The following is a 19,099-nucleotide window of genomic DNA, read 5'->3' as shown; positions in this document are numbered from 1 at the left end:
CATCATCTTTCAGGATTTGGAATAGCTCAACTGGAATTCCATCACCTCCACTAGCTTTGTTCATAGTGATACTTCCTAAGGCCCATTTGACTTCACATTCCAGGATGTCTGGCTCTAGGTGAGTGATCACACCATTGTGATTATCTGGGTTGTGAAGATCTTTTTTGTACTGTTGAACATCTGGTTTATTGGTCAGTAATAGCACTAGCCTCTGCAGGTCACACTGGAGAAGGAAATGGCAGCCCACTCCAGTGTTCTTGCCTTGAGAATCCCAGAGATGGGGGAGCCTGGTGGGCTGCCGTCTATGGGGTTGCACAGAGTCGGACACGACTGAAGTGCCTTAGCAGCAGCAGCAGCTGCAGGTCACACACAGCTATATAGCAGAGTAAGGTCTGTACTTACACCATTTTAGTGGTAAATAATTTTTTTATTTGGTCAGTCACAAATTTGATACATAGTTTTTGGATAAAATGTGGCATTATAGATTTGAGTATATATTGGTTAATATAAAATATAGCCAAAAGAGGGCCAAAAGTAGACATATACTTTCTTTTCTAGGTGTATCTCAGCTAAAATTGTTTAAAATGTCGAGTTTCCTGGTTTTGTGATTATAAAACAGAATTAAATTGTTTTCTTTCAAGTGCTTAGGGAGAAAAAAAATTCAGAGTTAAGGCATATGCATGTTCTCCCTCTCAATCTCTATATTTTCAAGAGTAGTTTTGAGAATTATTGCAGCTGGAGAGAAGAGAAACTACCAGGAAAATACTTAAGTTTCACTTGGTGTTTGTATTTAGTAATTCCTAATTGGTATCAAGGTTAGAAAAAGAAACCTGTTTTTTCAAAGAGATGTACTTGAACTTTCGCATTATACTCTTTTTATTTTTTTTTATTACTGCAGTACTACTTAATTAGTTAATAGTGAATTGAAAATAGTTATTTAATATGGAGGGAGAGAAAGAGGCATGTTTATTACTCAAGATGAGCAGTTAGTCATCTGGCCAAAAGCTTTCATCTGTCGTCTTTTACAATTAAAACAAAAATCAATTAGTCCTGTCAATCAGCAGTCGTCTGGGGTGATGACAAGGGCTGTACAAATACCAGTGGCAGCTGCCAAAGAGTCCAGCTTGCCTAACATGATAAGATTGGTAACTCGAATTACCTAACTTATAAATCTTAAATTAATATCCCATAATAGGGATTTGGGGACATTTATTTATAATCATCTGTAGCTTCTTTTCTTGAAAATACACTCGGTCTCAGTCTTATTTAGAGCTGCATTTGGGAAAATAGAATTCTAAGCTATTTGGATATTTCTAATACTTGGAAGAAATGAAACAGAAACTGTATAATCTTACATTTAGAGTATTACTCTGAGATTTTATTTTAAGTGAAATAAGCAATTTCTTTGTCATGGTCAGTTTGCTTATAAGTCAGTGCTTTGGTTTAACCAGAATGCTGACATACCATGCCTAGAGGTGGTGGTTTTCTTATTTAGATTGTTGATTTGCTGTTTTAACATCATGTCTTCAACAAGCGTCTTGAATCATCAGTGTTTCTTAATAATGCCCCCCACAGAAAGAAAAGACAAATTCTGTTCTGGTTTATATGTTTAGTTCAATTAAACAAATATGTATGGAACATCTGCATTGAGCAAGGAATTAGATGCAAGGAATAGATACAGAGATTCAATTGGTAAGGTTCCATGTGTCATAGGGATTAATTTTTTGCTAGGGTGACCAATAAGCAACCCTTTGTAATACAGGAAGAATATAAGGAATGTAAAGTGCTATGGAACACCAGGGGAGGGAGCAGTTACTGCTGAGGGATCAGAGAAGGCTTATTGGAAGAATTTGCATTTTAATTTGTCATGAACAATGGGTAGAATTTCAAGAAGTAGATATAGGAAAGTATTTTAAAACAGTGATGTTCTTTTTCTTTTTTCAGGTAATAAGTTTGAAAGAAGAAAATGGTGATACAGTGAGCAGTTATGGCTTCAGATAGTTACACAGAATTTTTGGTTCTGATTCTATATTTAATAGGGGATTCTTACCCCTGGCCAATCATTATAATTGTCTAGGCTTAGGAGTTTTAAAAACTGTATGTTCCTGGACTTTGCTCTCAGTCTGTCTCAGTAGATGTTGGGTAGGGTTCAAGATTCTAAGTTCCGTGTGATTCTGCCTTGCCAGGTTTGGAAGATAACATTCCTTATGAGCTTTCATTGCTCACTGAAAATACAGTTTTCCTCCTTTCATTCCTGTGTTCCCCAATCAAAACAAAACAAATGGGCATGTTTCAGCCTATGCCTAGTTATTTGATCCTTGAAATTTCAATGTTTAAGTGGAATTGGAGTTTATTGTTGGTTATAGACTCAGCAACTTCACTTTCACTTTTCACTTTCCTGCATTGGAGAAGGAAATGGCAACCCACTCCAGTGTTCTTGCCTGGAGAATCCCAGGGACAGGGGAGCCTCGTGGTCTGCCGTCTATTGGGTCGCAGAGTCGGACACGACTGAAGCAACTTAGCAGCAGCAGCAGCATAGGCGTATAAGAGTCTCTGTGGTGCAGTCGGTTAGCGCGTTTGGCTGTTAACTGAAACGCTGGTGATTTGAGCCCACCCGGGGACGCCCTCCTCTACTATCTTGGGCTTCCCTGGTAGCTCAACTGGTAAAGAATCCACCTGCAACGCAGGAGACCGTGGTTTGATTCCTGGGTTGGGAAAATCGCTGGAGAAGGGATAGGCTATCCACTCCAGCATTCTTGGGGTTTCCTGGTAGCTCAGCTGGTATAGAATCTGCCTGCAGTGTGGGAGACCTGGGTGTGATCCCTGGATTGGGAATATTATTATTGGGCTTCCCTGATAGCTTAGCTGGTAAAGAATCCACCTGCAATGCAGGAGACCCAGTTTGATTCCTGCATTGGGAATATCCCCTGGAGAAGGGATAGGGTTCCCACTCCAGTATTCTTGGGCTTCCCTGGTGGCTAAGGTGGTAAAGAATCTGCCCACAATGCAGGAGACCTGGGTTCAATCACTGGGTTAGGAAGATCCCCTGGAGGAGGGCCTGACAACCCACTCTTGTATTCTTGCCTGGAGAATCACCTTGGACATAGGAGCCTGGTGGGTTACAGTCCACGGGGTCGCAAAGAGTCAGACATGACTGAGTGACTAAGCACATAGTCAGAGTGACTAGGCACATAGTTACTCAATAAATTTTTGTTGAGTAGATGTTGTACTAGATATTTGAATATTTGTTGAATAGCTTAATGGAGAGTACCTCCATTAAATTCAAGACTCATTCCTTCTCCCCTGTTTTGGTCTGTTCTTCCTTTGTTTGACCACAGTGTGTCATGTTCTTAGGTTTTTGGAAAAGCCCCATAGGTTCCTTGTGGCCCATGCTTTGAGCATCACTGATAGTTGTGTTCCTGTAACATTATGAAGGGCAGCTAGATAAAGCAAGTCATATTGCTGAGAATTTCTATAGTTTTATTTATAGAATAAATAAAGTATGTATTTTTGCTTCTTTACTCAACCAAAGATCTGTATTCTGGAGATTTTGAAAAGGGAATGTATGCTGATGAGTATTTTGAAGTTCTAAGCAGTTCAACTCCTGTCATTAGGGGTTGAACTGTGCAGTATATTTGATTTGTTATAGCTTCTTTATTCTACTCGCTCAGCATTTTCCTGGCAGTTAATTACATAGTGGCTTTAGGGTGCATTCCATAAGATGCTGAAGACACAGCTTCGCTGAAGTCTGACACACTTTCCTCCTTGGTTACATAGCTAATGGCCACTCTGGGATAATTAGTGAGAAGAGACTCCAATGGCCCAATTACTGTCTTCTCAAGGTTTTCCCTTTTAATTCTTCTTTGCTCAAGTCTTGAGAGATTGCCTCCATTGTAGATTATGCTTGTGTGCTATTTAGAACTTGGTTTTCTTAGTTACTGTCAGACAAAAGCTAAAAGATCTCTCTGTATTTTAGTGTATTGGGATTATTCTAAGAAGTTGATCATATTTTAGAGAAACCATGGCATAGTACCATTCAGAGCAAGAGATAGCTAATGTTTTAAAACACATTAATTCTTGGGTTAGGACTCATACCAACCATCTGCATCTTTGTAGTGAGAGGGCTTGAGGTTTTAGGCTCAGAGCTACTAAGTTTTCCATAGCTTGGCCTGATATGTAGATTAGTAATCAAATGTCGTGCCATTTTTCTGTCAGGAAGCTTGACTTGGGGTATTGTAACTTACTAATGTAATGAAAATGCATGTGCATATGCCATGGTAATAAAATTATGTGAACACGTCTACCACAGTTTTTGGTAGGTAGACAGAATCTAAATCTTGTAAATTCCTGAGTCATCTAAGTCAGCCATACGTTGTCTGCCTTTTTAGAATTTCTTTCCAACATAGAACACAGCAATTTCATTCTTTTTCCTAACGTTCATGTCAACATAAGGTAGTCCTCATTGGAATTGTGCAAGTAAATGTTTTTTCCTTAATTTTTCCCACACTGAGGAAAAAATGACTATGTTAAAAGAAACTCCTTTGAAAAATTGCTTTATGGGAAGTTATTAATAATATGCCTGTGGTATGGATGTGCCATTTTCTATGAATGTGTTCTTTATATAGAGAGAAAGTGCTCAGTGAATATTTGTTGATCGACTAATGAAGTTTTATCATAGGAGTTCTAAATCTTTCCTTTCGCTACAGTCTTCCTGTTGGTTCAAATGTTCCCAGCTCTCTTTGCAAAACATATTACTATCTCTTTTGTTTCGGTGTTGTGTGCTGTGCTTTCCCACGTGGCTCGTGAGCATAGGTAGGGGTAACTGAAAACCTTGGAGGGATGAGACTGAGCTGAGCCATTCTGGAGCTCACTGTAACTTGTCATGTTTTATTGAAGCAGTAAGATTGATGGATATAAGAAAAGAATATTCTAGGAGTATAACAATGACAGCACAAGTTCCATTTTATAACCTGGCAAATTTTCCTCTGGTTTATTTGCAGGAAAGTAAAAGTTCTTTGAGTTGGAGGTTGGGAGGAGTTGTATTCAGTATGTAATGACCACATGATGTTCCAGATCTATCTCTAAAGACTGATACATGGAAGGGCAGTGCCTGCTGAGACTGTTTAGAATTATTCAGAAACTGCCTGTACCAGTATGATATTTTCCTCTAGTATACTCTCAATAAATATTTTTGCTAAGACCAGATCTTTCAAAGGGCAGAAGAAAAACAATCAATCCATAGAATATTGTGATCTAATACACTGAAATTAATGGAACCTGAGGTGGAGAATATATTCTTTATAACAGTTGATATTTGCTTCTCCGGTGTGTTTTTTCAAGTTCTGTATACTTGCATAAGAAAAATAGGCAGTTTTTAGAGCATTTTCTTTCATAGATAGATAGGTGTTTAGGAAAATTCAACTTTTAACCTTGAATGTTGGAACTCTTCAACATTCTTAAACTTTTTTGAAGGTTGTAAAGTGTAGAAAACATATACATTTGGTATTTAAATATTTTTAAAAAATTATTTTGGCTCTTTTAATAAGTCACATCATTATTTGGATTTTGCCCAGGTTAGAGGCTGAAGTGCCTGATAAAGCACTGAAGGAAGATTTACCATTGCAGTAGCAGAAGCTTTTCTTCCAGTGATGCGATCCTTTTCTTTTATTGAAACAGAAGTCAGCAAATTGAGGTTTGCTGGCATTTCTTCTGTGTTCTAGCTATATGATCATAGGCCCATTATGTATCCATTCAGAGCCTCGGGCTTCTTATCTGCACAACTGGATAAGAAACCTTGCCTGTCTCAGAGGGCTGTTATGAGGATTTCACAGGATAATATATGTGAAAACATTTAGGAAACTGGAAAGCAATACGTTATTATCATTTCTATAAAAGGGAGTTTCAAATTATATTTACTTTTTGGTCGCTATAGTCTATTATAAGCAAATTTTTATTTAAACTTCTTTTTAATTTCCAAATGTGATTTCACCATAGTTCTAGAGTCACACTGAACATATGTTTCAATTCTGATTCAGTAAAATGATGGATTTTCCCCTTAAATCTGTACCATGTATTATTTTTTTCTAATAAAAATTATAATTGCTTATTGCATGCCTCCAAAGAATAGTCTCCACTTTTCTATAATTGTTCCTTCATTTAAAATTTCTCTTATTTACCTCAAGGGAATTTCATTTGTCTGATATTATTTTATTTTTCTCTTGTCATTTAAGGAATGTGTTAATTAAACTCAGATGCAGTACCAACCCTGGCGCTTGCAGCAGACTCTCCTCCCATTTGACATATTTTCCTTTATCATTTTCCTGTGTGATCTCAGAGCCACTTGTCAATCCATCTGGCAGTGCTCATATTAGGCCAATTTTAATTAAACTTGTGAATTAGACTCTGAGACCCTGTCTCAGATATTTTACTAGATTACAGTTTTAGATCATTGGTTTTGCCATAATTCAACAAATTATGCAATTAAAATATTAAAAGAAAGTTGATCAAGTCTGTCCAACCTGATTAAATGATTTTTAAAAGTTGTAAATACTGCACTGATTATTGCTTATTACTCTTGTTTATTTCAAAGGAAAATATTTCTTGAAGTTTCTAATCAAAATTGAACATTGAACTATACGGGTTGTGAATTTACTAGGCAATTAACAGAATTTTGCTCCATTTTTGGTACTTAGATCATTGCATATTCACTTTCCCTCCCTCAGGGACTGGCTTACACATCCCTGTCCTGCCTGTCCTTCTCTCTTCAATTTTCCCCTTCCCCACCCACTAATATAAATGTTTGGACAGATTGCCTTGGCTTTTGAGACACTTGTTCCTGTTGCATCCTGATGTCTACATTGCTCTTACATCTCTGAAGCACAGACCTCTGGATGGTTTGTCTCCAGTGAAAATGCTTTTCCCACCATAGGCCAACTCTGCTGCAGTTTTCAACTCAGAACCGTCTTCTCAATATCTTCCGATATCCTACTCTGACAAGAACAGCTCCTGAGAACATAACACACTGGGCTCTCCTCACACTCTGTCACCTTGCATTATTTTAGAGGGTTGTAGTTAGCATCCCAGATGTTTCGAATAGTCCTTCCTCCAGGCACTCCCCAGTTACAGCCTGATCAACTTCAGATTTACTGCTGCTCTCTAGAGAGCTGTGGTGCATCTGTGCAGGGTGTTTGTTTCTGAAAGGTCATTTCCTGGTGTGAATTCCAGCCACAGGAGACTGAGCCAGAGTACAGCCTTTTTTCTCTTGTGTACTCATTGTACATGGAAGAGAAATTAAAGTTCAATTCAGATGTACTGCATAGCAAACAAAATTAGATTATGATGTATATTAATGATTGACAGAAATAGTTGAAAATAAGAATATTTAAGATCATTAAAGCTTTGACATGTTTCTAGGTTTCCTAATGAATTAGAGAATTGTTTCTGAGTTTGAATTAGAACTTTATCTTTCTCCTCATTGTACATAATATCACCTCAAAGCTTAAATATAACAGCTTTCCACAAAACTCTGTTGGCTTTATGTCATTTGGCTGTCATTGCACTTTGCTTTTGAACAACCCAAAGCAAATAGTCCACCTTCATTTTTTCTGCTGGCAGTATTATAAGTGATATAGACTGCAACTTGTGGGAATGGTGGGGAGAAGTTGCCTAGTTTTCTAAATCCTCAATCTTAATTAAAAAATTCTAAAAACATCGCCAAGAGTCGGACATGACTGAGTGACTGAACAGCAACAACAAAAAATGTATTTGTTTCTTTAGGGTTTTAAATAATTTTGACAAGATATTTTGAAATATAAAGTGTTCCTCCTGAATTATGCATTTAAAATAAGTTCTTCTATTTCAAAATTGATTCTCTTTTAACCCCTGTGGCTGGCCTCCAGGCTACTTCTGGTATCACTTTGTTCAGTTGCTAAATTGTGTTCAACTCTTTGTGACCCTGAGGACTGTGGCATGCCAGGCTTCCCTGTCCTTCACTATTTACCAGAGTTTGCTCAAACTGGTGTCCATTCAGTTGGTGTTGCTATACAGCCATCTCATCCTCTGTCGCCCCCTTCTCCTCCTGACCTCAGTCTTTCCCAGCATCAGGGTCTTTTCCAGTAAGTCAGCTCTTGGCATCAGGTGGCCAGAGTATTGGAGCTTTAGCTTCAGCAACAGTCCTTTCAATAAACGAGGTTGATTTCCTTTAGGATTGACTCATTTGATCTCCTTGCTGTCCAAGGGACAAAGTTCCTCTTTGCTTTCTGCCATTTAGACTGGTATCATCTGCGTATCTGAGGTTGTAGGTATTTCTCCAGGCAGTCTTGATTCCAGCTTGTGAGTCATCCAGCTCTGCATTTCGCATGATATACTCTGCATCGATGTTAAATAAGGAAGGTGACAACACACAGCCTTGTCATACTCCTTTCCCAATTTTGAACCAGTCTGTTGTCCCATATCCAGTTCTGTTGCTTCTTGACCTGCATACAGGTTTCTCAGGAGACAGGTAAGGTGGTCTGGTATTCACATCTCTTTAAGAATTTTTTCCACAGTTTGTTGTGATCCACATGATCAACGGCTTTAGTGTAGTCAATGAAGCAGATGTTTTTCTGGAATTCCCTTGCTTTTTCTATGATCCAGCGAATGTTGGCTATTTGATCTCTGGTTCCTCTACCTTTTCTCTTGGCAATGGCCACAGGACTAGAAAAGGTCAGTTTTCATTCCAATCCCAAAGAAGGGCAATGCCAAAAAATTTTCAAACTACTGCACAACTGAGTTCTTTAACAGCATCATCTTTTAGGGTTTTAAATAGCTCAACTGGAATTCCATCACCTCCACCAGCTTTGTTCATAGTGATGCTTCCTAAGGCTTACTTGACTTCATACTCCAGGATGTCTGGCTGTAGATGAGTGACCACACCATCGTGGTTATCAGTGTCATTAAGAATTTTTTGTATAGTTCTTTTGTGTATTCTTGCCACCTCTTCATAATATCTTCTGTTCTGTTAGGTCCTTCCTGTTTCTGTCCTTTATTGTGCCCATCTTTCCATGAAATGTTCTCTTGGTATCTCCATTTTTCTTGAAGCAGTCTCCAGTCTTTCCCATTCTATTGTTTTCCTCTATTACTTTGCATCGTTCAGTTAAGAAGGCTTTATTATCTCTCCTTGCTTTTCTCTGGAACTCTGCGTTCAGTTGGGTATGTCTTTCCCTTTGTCCTTTGCCTTTCACTTCTCTTCTTTTCTCAGCTATTTGTAAGGCCTCTTCAGATGACCATTTTGCCTTCTTGCATTTCTTTTTCTTTGCAGTGGTTTTGGTCACTGCCTCCTGTACAATGTTAAGAACCTCTGTCCATAGTTCTTCAGGCACTCTGTCTACCAGATCTAATCCCTTGACTCTCTTCATCACTCCTCTGTAAAATAATAAGGGATTTGATTTAGGTCATTCCTATATGGTCTAGTGGTTTTCCCTACTTTCTTCAATTTAAGCCTGAATTTTGCAATAAGGAGCTCAAGACCTGAGCCACAGTCAGCTCCAGGTCTTCTTTTTTTTGACTGTATAGAGCTTCTCCATCTTTAGCTGCAAAGAAATATAATCAATTTGGTTTTGGTATTGACCATCTGGTGATGTCCATATGCAGAGGTGACTCTTGTGTTGTTTTACCAGAGTTCACTGTAGCGTGTAAAGTACCAGAGTTCACTGTAGCATTTAAGCATTTATCTCTCAATATTTCATGAAAATAAAATCCAATTCACATCGTTTTTTCAGTATTACATCAGGTGCTTAGAAATGGTCTGATCTTAAAGGAGTCATTAAGCCCAAATTCTTTATGAAAGCCTATGTGAATGTGCTCTCAGGCATTAGTGATCTAAATAATGCAGCAAGGGGGGTACCTTTTTAAAGAGCTGGCAGCCAAGGGTTTAGATAAAATAGTTTAAATGGAGAAAGTTTGCTGTAACTATTTTGCATTCCTATCTGCTTTCAGCCCACCTCTTTGTTTCCTGCATGTTCTATCTCTAAGCATCACCATTCCTAAAAACAGAGGAAGTATTGCAGAAAAACACAGTACGTGCTAAAACTGTGAGATGAACATAACAGTAGAGTAAGACACTTAACTCTGAGAGCAGAGTTGATGCAAAAAATGGAGTAAAATTTTGTCAGGTGGAGGAGGGATGGGGGAAGGGTCTTCTGGCACAGAATTATGAAAACACCTGGCAAACCTGGCAGGTAGAGAAGATCACCGTGGCAGGGTCTTCATGAGTCTGGTGAAAAGGCATAAGGAAGCAAGGCATGAAAGAGAGACTGGGTCACATTATGAGGGCTTGTATGCCAAGAAAAGGAGTTTCGGTTTTGTTTAGGAGCCAGTGAACATCCAAGAAATATTTTTCACGTTTGGCAGAGAACCATGATCATCTTTTCTCTCTCTCTCTTTATGACCATGTGGTAGAAGATGAACTGAGAAGAAGCAGCTATGGAGAAAAGAGGTAAGACCTGCTATCTACTGAGGCACTAATAGTTCAGCAGGGGGTAACAAAGCTGAACTAAGGCACTGTATCTGACCATCTGGCACAGTCTTCATTCATCTTCTATGTGACAGGTTTTCAGATATCTGAAAGAGGGAGCTTGTGTTCTTTATCAAGGCATGTATTTGGGGAACTTTTGAAGTCCTAGCTTTGCTCTCCAACTGGGATAAGGTTTAACAATGACTTGTCAGCCTGCTTATAGAACTTGGCTTCACTATTCTCATAAGTTATATGACTGTACTATTCTTACTATTTTGAAATTGCTATGCTTTTTTTTTTTTTTAGTTTTTATTTATTTATTTTTAATTTAATTTTATTTTATTTTTAAACCTGAAACACTGAATTAGTTTTGCCAAACATCAAAATGAATCCACCACAGGTGAAATTGCTATGCTTTGAAGTATTTGATTATTTTGAAATAATATTGAGTGGGGTCTTTATATTAGGAAACCCCAGCAGGGTCTAGAATTTCTAGAGAGAATTCTGGAGACCTGTGTGTTATGGTTCTGTTTGCCAGATCTCAGACTGACAACTTTAGTTTTGATTGTTTCTTATGTCTCTTGTGCAGAGAAGGCAATGGCACCCCACTCCAGTGCTCTTGTCTGGAAAATCCCATGGACGGAGGAGCCTGGTAGGCTGCAGTCCATGGGGTCGCGAAGAGTCGGAGATGACTGAGCGACTTCACTTTCACTTTTCACTTTCATGCATTGGAGAAGGAAATGGCAACCCACTCCAGTGTTCTTGCCTGGAGAATCCCAGGGACGGGGGAGCCTGATGGGCTGCCGTCTCTGGGGTCGCACAGAGTTGGACATGACTGAAGCGACGCAGCAGCAGAAGCAGCATGTCTCTTGTGAGAAAAACTTAAATGATTCTGCTGCTGTTTGTTTCTGCTTGTATACTCCTACCTACACAAGCAGAAGCAAATTCAGCAAAACTGAATTTTTGTAGCAGTATACTTCTGCTACAGCTATAGCTGTAGTTGTAGTAGTTGGATTTTCTATAGTGGTTAGAACTACTCTTTTTTTTTTTTAAGGTACTTCTTTCACTGCCTTTGGAACCGAGAAGGTCATCAATAGTGTGAAGGCCATTAAACTGACATTATAAGTATTCTTGTGAAAGTCATGCTTTCTTGCAGGCATCATTTAATCCTGTGCCTTTTTGAGAAGGTTGTAGTTCTCGTTTAGTTGTCAAGATACATGGTGCTATCTTATAAGCACTGATTTCTGATGAATTCTTGCAGAAAGGATAGTTTTTTTTTGTTTGCAGAACCACTTTTTGAGGTTCTGCAGATGGAGAAGAATGATCACTTGAACCAAAAATCTTTTCCAAGACTATGTTTTTGTAATGGAGTCTTGGAAGACATTTGCTTTTAGATTACTAAATATGATAAACATGGTTGAACAGTGGTGGGATTGCCTTCTGTAAAGAGTTGAATAACTCTGCAGTTGCTTTTCCTGGCTCCACATAGCTAGGATCTGCAAGTGTGGCTGTCTTTGACCCTGCAGCTGGACTTGAAGTTTTTAAGGGTGACAAAACATCATAAAAATGTAGCACTTTTAATTAAAAATCAGAAGAGTTTGATCTGGAGTTTTGCTGCATCTGTTAAAAACAACAACGTGTTCTGAACAGGTTTTCATTAGGGTATTAAAACCAGAGAATTTAGTCCATCACTTTTTGAGAATTTAGTTTATCACTTTTAAAAAAACAAACTTGAAAATAAAGAAATTGAAAATAAAGTCTTATCCATAACATAGCCAAATTACTGTTTTAGAAAGTTGTTTGGGTTTTCTTTATGTTTTGTTTTAATTCCATCCAAGTTGAGGAGAATTATTAATGAAAAAGTTGTATATCAAAGTTTACATCATTAAAGATAGAATTATTTTCTTTTGGAAAGATTGAAAAAGAATTCGACCCTGTATATTCACTTTATTTGCTAGTTCACTAAATTACCATTTTCCTCTGTTTCTAGTCATTTTATTGTTTTATCCTCACAGATGTATCCTAAACTCTTCATTTAAATGTGTTCTTGTTTGTTTCTCACTAAATACTATTTTTGTTATCCTTAGCACAGTGAGGTCTCCTCCCAGCCTACTAGGCTTCTCTCTGTCTTTCAGTGAACCCTTTCTTTCTGGATCTCAGAAAAATCTGTTAATTAGTTTGCCTCTTCCCTCTCACTGTAATACAATCATTCCATGTTCCTTCTCACAATGAAATGTTTTCTACAGTTCTATAATTTATTTTTTATTCATTGTTTAGCATGTTTATGATAAGGCAGATGTAACTTAAGATGAAGATAAGCTATAGTATGCCCAGTGTAGCCTCCATTGCTGAGACTGGATGACAGTATGGCTTTTCAGTAGTTTCAGATGAAGAATGATAGAAGGAAATGTATATCTTTAGTATTAAGAGGCATATAATATTGTTCTTAAGTATTTGAAGGATTATGATGTGGAAGAGAAATCAGCCACATTACTTAAAAGCTGTTTGAGGGGTAAATTTTATGGTATAGGAATTATATCTTAAAAAAATAGTGCAATGACTAGTTGGTAGAAATGACAGGGCCATGTTTTGGTTTGTTTCTTTAATGCAAAGCAGAGCTTTCAGATAGAGTGGTCTCAGGATTTGCTGCTCTCTGTCTGAAAGCCTTGAGTTTTCTGTTAGTGGAGGTGCTGTGGGGCTGCTCCTGATACAATTTAGGCATTTGAGAGAAGGTTGAGTTAAATGACCTCTATGCTGGATTTCTTTGATTCTGAAAGATACGCTTTTCTCAGCTCTTTAATAACACAGGAGTCAGTGGACATAGGTATGATTATGAGAGTGACCTCTTTTTAGTTTTAAGTTTACAACCATATTATTTAACAATTGTTATTTTTCTTCCTATGATTATCACCAATTTTTCACAGCAGGAGAAGGGTGGAGCGAAACTCCCACTTCTTGAAGCGGATATTGTATAACATTGCAAGGAGGACAAGGAAGCAAGGATAAGAGTCATAAATTGCAGCTGGAAGCTTGGAACTGATTCCTTTACTCTGCAGTAGCTCGGAAAGGATTCAGCTCCAAGTTTAATGAATAATGAAACATGATCTGAAGAAATTCTATGCAAGAAATACTCTGTTGCCTGGTTATTAAGTGACTAGTAACTGTACCTTCTGCTCTACAGGAGTAACAATTCTCTTTGTTCACCTTCTCTTTCAAGAATTTGAGGTGATAGTTCAAGATTCGCTTGAAAAGCTCATTTTAATTGTAGGTTAATTTCTAACACATGTTGGTGGCCCTATGGTCATGACAGAGCAGATGAAGAAAAGTACTGGCTTTAAGAATGAGCTTTTAAAATAAAAGTTGGAACTTTTTCCTCAAAGTGTTTGCTGATTATGTGTATTATGAAATAAACAATACTTTTGAGAAATATGGAATCTTCTAGGTGGAAGGGACCTTAGAGGAAACCTGATCCAAACTCCTTGTTCTTCCTGAGGAACTAAAACAATTCAGTGGAACTGGAAAGTTGTTTATTTGCCACATGCAGTGCTGATGTTTTAGAAACTTCCTTTATTGTTATTTTCTTCCATTCTTTGCAACTTTTAGGAAGGCTGCTTCCTAGGCATCTTATTAAGTTTACCCTATAAAAATGTGCTTACCAAGCAAGAAAAACAGAAACTATAGCCAGGTTTACAGTAAGTCTTCCATAATATAACCAAATTATAAGAGAACATATTAAAATATAAGTGAGATTACTAAGAATTCATAAACATCTTTTCTGGAATACAGCTAGTAAACAGCATCAGCTGTACCTCCACTTACCATTTTAAGAGTTAATTGATGCCTTGTGGCCTTAACTTCTATATCCAACTCTTATCCCTTAGAGAAGATGTTAACTCTGAAGCATTCATTTCCTTGTGAACTTGGCAGTGTGCCAGGTCTAATAGACGGGTCCTTTGGTCATTAAGCACCAATAGAAGTGTTGGCTATGAGAGAACTAGAAAAATAGGGGAGAAAAGGCATTTGTTAGCAGGGTGATTCAGTCCTTGTATTCATTGTATGTGCAAATCACAATGCATATTAGACCACGAAAATACCTAGACTAAAAATGTTATTGTACCTGGTAACAACTGTAAGTTTTTTCTATCTTGTAAAATTAGATTAGAACTCTGAAAAATTTAATCAGTGAAGCAGTTAAATAGATTATAAGCCATACCTACCTTGCCCCTCAGTCTTATAATCAAAAGACCTTCTGTCTTGTCCAAACAGCAAAACCTTCTATAAGACACTGTGTGTGTATTATGAAACATAACAGTTGTTTCATATTCCCAAACCTTGGAGCCCAGGGAACCCAGGCATGCCAGGCGGAAAAACCTTTGTTCATCACACCCTTGGAGAAATAGCAGGTGCAGAGTACCACAGACCTTGGAAATAAGTATTATTATGCTTGTGTTTGCTTTTCTCCCTCTTTCTCCAGGTCTAGGAAAAGATGAGACCGGCTGGAAGAGAATTCTATTACTTTTCTTCCTACTTAGGTCAGAAAATAAGAGCAAAGGAAATCAGTATGCCATTTTTTGACATATTTGCTTTCAATAGACAGGTGGAGACTTACCTGTGAAGTACCATGAAGGATAGTACTTGTGTAACTGCTAAAAGATAAAATATATTCCTTTTTAGTTGTTGCATTTTAATTCATTTCAATCTTGTTTCGGGCGGGGCACATGCATATCTCTTGAACATAGAATTTCTAGGGCATGTACCTTCTCAGATGGCCCTGGAAATATTTCTTTAAATTTGTTAACGGCCTTTTAAAAGGTTTGAAGCATTTCTGTGAATTAATAATAAACTGAAAACAACCTCATTTCCAACAGGATGTGAAGCATAGACTAGAACTCCATTGTGCTTCCTGTTTCTTGTCTGAGTGAGAAGGATCTAGTATAGGTAGAGTGCACACTCATCCAGGTTAGCCACAAGGCTGGGGTTAGACCTTGGGCTCTGATGTTCTTATTAGGTGTTCTGAGACTTTGAAATTTAGAGACTTGTTTCTGAGATGAAGCGTTTCTTCATTATTAGATGTGTTCTAGTGTCACTTTTGAACTTTTACCGTAACAGATGTTACCAAAGTTTCTGATTGTCTTTCTGGGTGTCTAGGATTGTTGTGCTAAATCCCAGTGGAAAATGTGTTTCTAGGCCCACAAGGCTGTTCCTCTGCTACACAGCAGGGACAGGCTCTTCTCCATCTGTCTCAATCATAGATTTCCCCCTGAAATTCAGGGGAACGTTTGCCGTGTTAAGTCATTAACAACTGTTTCAAAACAGTCTGATTTCTAACGGTTGGTGCATGTGGAGATACCTAATTAAAATAATTCCAGTCTCGTTAATAAGATAAGTGTGTTTTCTAGTTGCTGTGGGATTATTGCTATCAAATACGAAGGGCTTGAGGCTTAGTCGAGTGAATTATGCTTGTGTTCCAGTCCCTTTACCAATTTAATTGTGATTTAAGAGTTTAAATCCTTATGTTTTTTCTTATATTTTCATTTCAATGAATGGGAGAGGTAACTTGGGGAAATTTTATAGTTAAGAATACTGACATCAGACATAGAACCTGTAGATTCCACAGGAGATTTGGCTACTAGAGGTCACAGAAATTGATGTGGTAATACATGATGAAATGGCCTCTTGTCTAAACTGTCCCACTCCCACATCTTTTCCATGAGTTCTTCAACTGGAATTGATCTCTTCCTTCTCTGAACTCCTGGAGTGCTTTATCTATATACTTCTTACAATGTTTTCTACCTTCTGCTGTTTATATACACATGTTTTACAAATGCTGCTTCTTAAAGGCAGGCTTAGTGACGGACCACCACTGTCTTGTCTTCCAAGGAGCCTAAGGCAATGGCTTGCACATTGTGATTTACTCAGAAACATTTGTTGAGTGAATGATCAATAGAAATATTTTATCATTGACTTTAATCTATATAATCATACTCCAAGTCTTGAGAAGGGACTTAGAACCTGTTCTAAGTATGTAAGAATATTTTTATTTTTAAATGTCAAAAATACTAAATTCGAATCATTAAGAAACTTTTGTATGCTGAATTTTATATAAGAAACTGACATATGATCCTCTTAGCAGAATCTACAAAACCTTGCAAACTAAATACCAAGAATATATATATACACACACACGAGCCTTCTTCAAAACAGAATTCATTAATTGTACAGAGCTTAGAGGTCTCACTAAGTCTCCTGTCCTAACAACACACACTATTAAATGGTAAACTAATGGACAAACAGAAAAAACTCACCATGCATCTGAGGAGGTATGATAAAGTGAAATATTTGTTCAGGTGCTGCTTCCAGCAGTCATTGGTCATTCCCAGCTCTGTAGGCCTCTGAAAACAGTTTCCACTACTGCTCTCTGATACTTTTCTGCCCCTTGGTGGTGATCATTATTAATCTCATTTCCCAGACCTTATCATTATTAAAGCTCTACCCTCCTAGATAATTCTCATAAAACAAACCTTAGGATTTTGACAGCTAATGATAATGCCTTTGTTAAGGCTCCTAGTAAGCAGTCATATAGGGACACCTGAGAAGATAGAAGGAAATCAAGGGTGGGTGGGAAAGAGGTGATAGAAAGACTGGAGAGGGGAGGAACCTGGAGGCTGGGTGCTGGCAGGCAGGCTGGGAGTAAGAAGCAGCAGAGGTCAACACAGGATGGGCTGACAGGCAGGCCAGTGCCTAGGAGAAGATAACAAGTGTGTGTAGGAGAGCAGTGGTTCACGTCTGTCAACATCGTTCCTTTTTGTGTGTGTATCTTAAAAACAAAGTGTATATTCAAGTTTTTCTCCATCTTATTAGTATTCAAGATGCCTTTTTGTTAGTGGTTTTGTGTCCTTTGCTTCTAGAGCTTGTCATTTTAGAAGTAGAGATCAAAAGCCAAGCCACAGTCACATGAGAATGGAAACTTATTACTTCAGGTTTTGGGGCAGATGTTTCTTTACTTTAAAAAAAAATGTGTCTGTCTCCCCAGCTGTGGCTGACCTCCTCAGACTTACGGTGTGAATGGCTGCAGAGATTGTTTTCATGACAAAAGGAGATCCATCACTGCTTTGAACCACCCAAAACTGTTCACCTCTGCTGGCAAGAACCCGAGCCAAACCTGTCTGAGGCTCTCCAGTAGCTGCTCACACTCTTTTATATGTGAAGCAAAAGAAATGGGGCATTTGTGAGATAGGATGTTATTTAGAGTCAAGAGACAGCTGTGATTGACTGCTAGGTATGTTGGGAGTCAGAGACCTCAATTTAATGCTTCTCCTGAAGCATTTGGTATGGTAGCTGGAGGCAAGGTAAAATCAGCTTTTATGGAGCCTGCTGACTTGAGATAGTGTTTGTACAAAGGGCCTAAACAGGAGGTAACATGAACAAATGTTAGCCAGGCTTTGACTTTAGACCCCAAATCATGTTTAACACATGACCAGGGCAATTATCTACTTAATGAGTTGAATTATGGAATCCATCTGCTCATTCATTTCCATTCACTAAAATCTCCCTTTAGACCTTAGTGAAAGTTGCTTATTCGTATCTGACTCTTTGTGACCCCATGGACTGTAGCGTGCCAGGCTCCTCTGTCCATGGAATTCTACAGGCCAGAATATTGAATAGGTTGCCATTCCCTTCTCCAGGGAATCTTCCCAACCCAGGGATCGAACCCAGTTCTCCTGCGTTGCAGGCAGACTCTTTACCATCTGAGCCACCGTATCTCTAAGTAACAAGAGTCTCTAATATTACAGGGAGGTAGCATCTTTGTTCATAATCTAACAGTCTATGGCTAAAACAACGTGTTTTGGGCCAGTTTTCTTCCGTGTGTCAGCCTTGTAGTAGTCACGTTGGGGATCTAGCCCCAGTAACAATAGGAGACTGGTGGTAGCAAAAATCAGTGCTTGTATTCCATGTCACCTGCAGTAAATTTGGCAAGAGCCTGTTAGTGAAATTTGGTGTATGTCTCTTGGTTTGCTTAGTGAACAGATTGATGGACAGTTAAAAGATCTAAAAGCACACTATCTGTAATGTTTGACTGCTTCCATAGGTTAAATTGCCTTTTGGAGACTGGGAGACTGTATAGAACTTGTATTGGTTTCTTATTAGCCTGTGACCATAGGATAGACTTACAATTAAAAGAAAATCTGAAAACCTTGGTTGTAAGAGCATAATTTGAGATAAAACTTTTGAAATTCCTTTCCAGTTTCGTAGATGGAAATAAAAGAGAGATATAGACCAACTGGAGAAACGCTGTCAATGCTAATACTAATAACAGCTACCACTTCCTTCGAGCCTCTTGTGAGTTAGGCACAGTGCTGACATCATTACCTCCTTCACATCCTAACAATACTGAAGGAAGGTTTTAGAATGACTGTTTTACAGGGGAGGAGACTGAGTCTAAGACAAGGTCAGTAACTTGCTGACGACCACAAAATTAGTAACTAGTGATCTGGGATTCGAACCTGGATCTGTCTGACACAGGTGTCCTGCACAGTTTCTATAGTTGTGTGCTCTAAGATGGGGAAAAAAAAAAAAAAAAAAAAGCCTGCAGAGAAGTAGTGCCAA

The 19,099-nt window shown here is 38.2% G+C and overlaps 1 protein-coding gene across 14 annotated transcripts in view; it reads left to right on the top strand.

The window, feature by feature from the left end:
- The window catches only part of TTC28 (tetratricopeptide repeat domain 28), a 580,310-nt gene that overhangs the window by 194,494 nt on the left and 366,717 nt on the right, over positions 1-19,099 (top strand). For 2 of the 14 annotated variants that reach the window (XM_055549383.1, XM_055549385.1), the window contains exon 2: positions 10,438-10,474. The exons of the other annotated variants lie outside the window; for them this stretch is intronic. The gene's annotated coding sequence lies outside the window, so the exon portion shown is untranslated. The remainder of the gene's footprint in view (positions 1-10,437; positions 10,475-19,099) is intronic. 14 annotated transcript variants of the gene reach the window in all.

The sequence above is a fragment of the Bubalus kerabau genome, chromosome 16 (assembly GCF_029407905.1).
Source record: "Bubalus kerabau isolate K-KA32 ecotype Philippines breed swamp buffalo chromosome 16, PCC_UOA_SB_1v2, whole genome shotgun sequence".
NCBI classification, from domain to species: domain Eukaryota; kingdom Metazoa; phylum Chordata; class Mammalia; order Artiodactyla; family Bovidae; genus Bubalus; species Bubalus kerabau.
Note: the sequence above shows the minus strand (reverse complement) of the source record. Positions and strands in the feature narration are given on the sequence as shown.